General features: G+C 38.1%; 2 pseudogenes; both read left to right on the top strand.

The window, feature by feature from the left end:
• The first annotated feature begins 958 nt into the window (after positions 1-958).
• LOC104986809 lies at positions 959-1637 on the top strand (annotated as a pseudogene).
• A 1443-nt stretch (positions 1638-3080) lies between these two features.
• LOC104986808 lies at positions 3081-4008 on the top strand (annotated as a pseudogene).
• Positions 4009-5087: the final 1079 nt, after the last annotated feature.

Genomic DNA, 5087 nt, shown 5'->3' with positions numbered 1-5087 from the left:
TACAAAGTGGTAATTCAAAATGTCACTGCTTTACATTTCACTTAAAACATGAAAATTGCATTTTTTATGTTTTTTTTATGCCTCACCTGAGTTATTAGGGATTCTAGTAAAAACAGAAATAATAGACTAGACAAGTTAGTACTGAGAAAAATGCTGTTAAGTACTTGGTGCAGTCTCTGTCATTCACCGCCATAAATAGTTACAGTGTGTGCTACCACACGGCATTAATCTGATAGTGCACTTTGAAAGGAGAACATTTATTTGTGTGCCTTAATACACTACAATATCATCATTAAGAATATGATAGATGTCAAAATATCAGCTATCTAATTGGGCTACTTTTTGCTTCCTGGAGAACACACAAATGATTTCCAAGTGACCATACATAAATTTTGGAGTTGAAGAATATAGAGAGCAGACTTAGGGAGGAAAAAAAATGATTTCAGTTAAATCCAAATACCTGCTCAGAGAATGGAAAAAAACTTCAGCAAGAACAATTCTGTACTTTGCATTTGGATATGGACTAGAGGGGCAAGAATAGAACATAGATGCTGCATTCGAAAAGGAACCTTAGGTGATGTATGTGTATTTAGATGAGTCATTTGGGGATCCCTCAGTCCAGAATTAATAGAGCCAATTACTTAGTAAAATCCCATGCTTATTCATTTGTCTACTAATTGTCCTCTGACTCTGTTTACAGGGCTCTGTTGTCCCAGGTTTCTTTTCCCTATATGCTTTACTTTATCAATATTTCTATTTCTGGTAAATTGTGCAATGGGAAATATGCACACCCAGTTTAAGTTTAAGCATACTGTATCTGTAATCAATGGGCAGAAAAAATTGCACTTCACTCACAGAGTTCATCCTGTTGGGATTAGCAGATACATTGGAGCTACAGGTTATCCCCTTTTGCCTTTTCTTGGTGATTTACATGTTTACAGTTGTGGGAAATGTTGGGATGATCCTCTCAATCAGGACTGATTCCAAACTTCACACACCCATGTATTTCTTCCTGGCTAACCTGTCCTTTGTGGGTGTTTGTTATTCCTCTACCATCACTCCAACAATGTTGGTAGATTTATTCTCCAGGAAGAGGACAATCTCTTTTGTTGGCTGCTTTTTGCAGATGTACTTCTTTATAGCCTTTGCCACACTAAATGCATCCTTTTTGGGTTAATGGCCTATGACCGCTATGTGGCCATAAGCAGCCCTCTCCTTTACTCCTTGATCATGTCCAGGATGTTCTGCATAGAAATGGCAGCAGGGGCTTTTACAGCATGTTGAACTCCATGGTAAACACCAGTTATGTAAGCAGCTTACCATTCTGCAGTTCCAATGTCATTCATCACTTCTTCTGTGACAGCACCCCCCACACACTTTTTAAGCTCTCCTGTTCTGACACACGCCTGCATGAAAGCATCTTTTCCACATTTACTGGTGTGACTATGGTCAGAACTCTGCTGGTGACCCTCACCTCCTACTCCTACATTCTCTCTCATAAAGTTGTCATCCTCCTCAACCCTCTGTGGTCCATGTTGCTCATCTCGGTCAATAAATATTCATGTAGGCATGAGGTTAGTACTTATTTTCTCCTTCTGATTATTTTCACTCAAGAACAAATGTGGAATAAAAGTTAAAATTACTCTGCTAAGGGGGGGTGGGGGATACACACAAACCCACACAGGGAAGGACAGTAGTATGGTAGTAGGTTATATACCCATTTGGACCAAGCTGCTAACACCACAAAGAAAGAGGCAATTAAATAACCATTTTTAAATAAAGCAAAAACTTTAAAAAGACAGAATTCAGGAACCGTGTTATGATGATCACACTAGTGTTTGATTCCATCTCTCTGGGTGTGATCACATTTTAATTATTTTTGAGACTGCAGCTTCTGCCTTTAGAGGATTGATTTCACAACCAAAATCTATAAACCAGTCCCCAAGTGCACCCAACTCTGTTTAAGAAGAACAAAATAAAGAAGCAGCAATGTGTATATACTCAGAAGCTGTCTCAATTTTTTACAAAGAGCTAATTCAAATTTTCACTGATTTTCATTTCATTTAAAACATGAACACTATCTTCTTTCTATTTTTGTGCCTTAACTGATTTATTAGGGATTTTGACAAAAAAGAAAATACTTGACTAAATAAGATAGTACTGCGAAGAATGCAATAAGAGCTTGGTACTGCCATTCATTGCCGTGGACAGGTATAGTGTCTGCTACTATATGGTATTCATTTGATAGTGTGGTTTGTGATGAGAACGGTTATTGGTTTACTACAAAATCATTCTTAACAATATGCTGTGCTGTGCTTAGTCACTCAGTCATGTCTGACTCTTTGTGACCCCATGGACTGTAGCCCACCAGGCTCCTCTGTCCATGGAATTCTCTAGGCAGGCATACTGGAGTGGGTTGCCTTGCTCTCCTCTTCTAAACAATATAATACATGCCCAAATTTTGGTTATTTGAAACGGGCTGCTTTTGCTGCTTGGAGAAAACAAAAGCAATTTCCAGGTGGTGATGCATGAATTATTGAGTTTAAGAACATACAGAGTGATCTTGAGGAGAAGAAAAAAAATGTATTTGAGTTAAAATTAAGTGTCTGTTCATAAGATATGGGAGAAACTTCAGCAAGGACACATCTATATTCTATATTTTGTATGTGGGCTAGAAGAGAAAGAATAGAACATATATATTGGATTTGCAAAAAAAAAAAAAATTAATCTGAAATAAAATATGTGGACCTTGACCAGTCATTTTTTAATCCCTCAACCCAAATGTGATACAACTGCTTAATAAATTCCAACAGTTATTCATTTTTTCTACTAACTTAACTATTATGTCAGTTTCAGTATTTACTATGCTCTATTATCCTAGGCATTATGTTTTCTATAAGCCAACCACTAAAACTCATTCATATTTGTGCTATTTCCTGTAAACTTTGGGCCTAATGCAAATTTAAGCATACTATACCTGTGACACCTAGTGTAAATTTAAGCATACTATACCTGTGACAAATGGCCAGAAAAAATTATACTCTGCTAACTGAGTTCATCCTGTTGGGCTTAGCAGACACATGGGAGCAGCAGCTTGTCCTCTTTTTCGTTTTTTCTGTGATTTACGCTGTGACAGTTGTGGGAATGCTGGGATGATCCTCTTAATCAGAGCTGATTCCCGACTTCACACACCCATGTACTTCTTCCTGGCTAACCTTTGTCCTTTGTGGATGTTTGTTATTCATCCACCATCACCCCCAGATGCTGGTAGATCTATTATCAGAGAAGAAGTCCATCTCCTTTGCTGGCTGCTTTCTGCAGATATACTTCTTTATCCTTTTTGCCACAACTGAATGCATCCTTTTTGGGTTAATGGCCTATGACCGCTATGTGGCCATATGCAACCCTCTCCTTTACTCCTTGATCATGTCCAGGACGGTCTGCCTGAAAATGGCAGCAGGGCTTTTACAGCAGGACTGTTGAACTCTGTGGTGAACACCAGTTATGTAAGCAGCTTGCCATTCTGCAATTCCAATATCATCCATCACTTTTTCTGTGACAGCCCCCCACTTTTTAAGCGCTCCTGTTCTGACACACGCCTGTATGAAAGCATCTTTTCCACATTTGCTGGTGTGAATATGGTTGGAACTCTGCTGGTGACCCTCACCTCCTACTGCTACATTCTCTTCTCCATCTTCCGTATGCATTCAGGGGAGAGGACGCACAAAGCGTTCTCCACATGTGCGTCTCACCTGACAGCCGTCATCCTGTTCTATTCCACCTCCATCTACACTTATTTCAGACCTTCCTCCAGCTACTCCTCCAGGCACTCAGGACAGAGTGGCTTCTGTGTTCTACACAGTGGTCATCCCCATGTTGAATCCTTTGATCTACAGCCTCAGGAATAAGGAAGTAAAGACAGCTTTATGGAATGTAATTACTAGGAAAATAGTCCCTTCACTTCTGGGATTTTTTGGTGAATTTTCTGCATTAAACAGAATATGTTGAAATTTGAAAAGCTAGACTCAAATTAGTTTTTCATTAGAATATTTTCTAATTAATCAAATCCATTCATATTCACATACATGTATCCAATTAGATATAAGCAAAGTTACCAAAGTTATATATAAAACTATGGAAGTGTCATCTAATCATTCTATATTTCTTTTGGGTTCTCAGAAATAGGGGTAACTTGTAAAGAAATTTGAGTTATGAAAATAAGCAATTCAGTGTTTAGAGTCAAAATCGACAATATCACATGAAACTAGCCATGTAGAGTATTTGCAACTGTCAATTTATTTTTTCCTGATGCATGTTTTTTCACTATATATAGTTTGTGACAGAGTGTTATATACAACATATATCAAACTTTTTAAACTTTAAAATAGATTCCAGTTTTATTTGTGGAATTATTTCCTGCAGAGTTGCTTAAGTCTAAATTCAGGATTATACTTTTAATAGCAACAGTAAACACGCCAACTATCATTTCCTTTATCCCTGGAAAAACACACATATCTGTTAAAGAAAAAAAATATGAATTGGTGTAAAAGAGTATTATTTAAAAACTGCTGTCTGACTTGAACGCACAAATTTATGATAGTTTTTCTTCTATTCTTTGTTTTCTTCTCAAAAGTTCCCTACCCTTCTCTCACTTACTGTGTTCCAGATGACATTAGTACATAAACACAAAGACACATGCACACATACTCAGCTAATCACGTTTCAAAGGAAAATAAACAGTATCCTGTCAAGAAGGTAAAATTCAAATGGCTAAGTGTAGAAGAATAAAAACTCCAATATAAAGTAGCTGAATTTATGTGAAAATATGTAAGCTGTATAGAGTAATGTGCACATAACTTCACTGCAAATATGTAGTAGTGGTGGTAGCGTTAGTTGCTTCAGTTCAGTTCAGTCGCTCAGTCGTGTCTGAACCTTTGTGACCCCATGAATCGCAGCACACCAGGCCTCCCTGTCCATCACCAACTCCCGGAGTTCACCCAGACTTACACCATCGAGTCAGTGATGACATCCAGCCATCTCATCCTCTGTCGTCCCCTTCTCCTCCTGCCCCCAATCCCTCCCAGCAT

Source organism: Bison bison, unplaced genomic scaffold, assembly GCF_000754665.1.
Source record: "Bison bison bison isolate TAMUID 2011002044 unplaced genomic scaffold, Bison_UMD1.0 scf7180017864074, whole genome shotgun sequence".
Classification (NCBI taxonomy): domain Eukaryota; kingdom Metazoa; phylum Chordata; class Mammalia; order Artiodactyla; family Bovidae; genus Bison; species Bison bison.
Note: the sequence above shows the minus strand (reverse complement) of the source record. Positions and strands in the feature narration are given on the sequence as shown.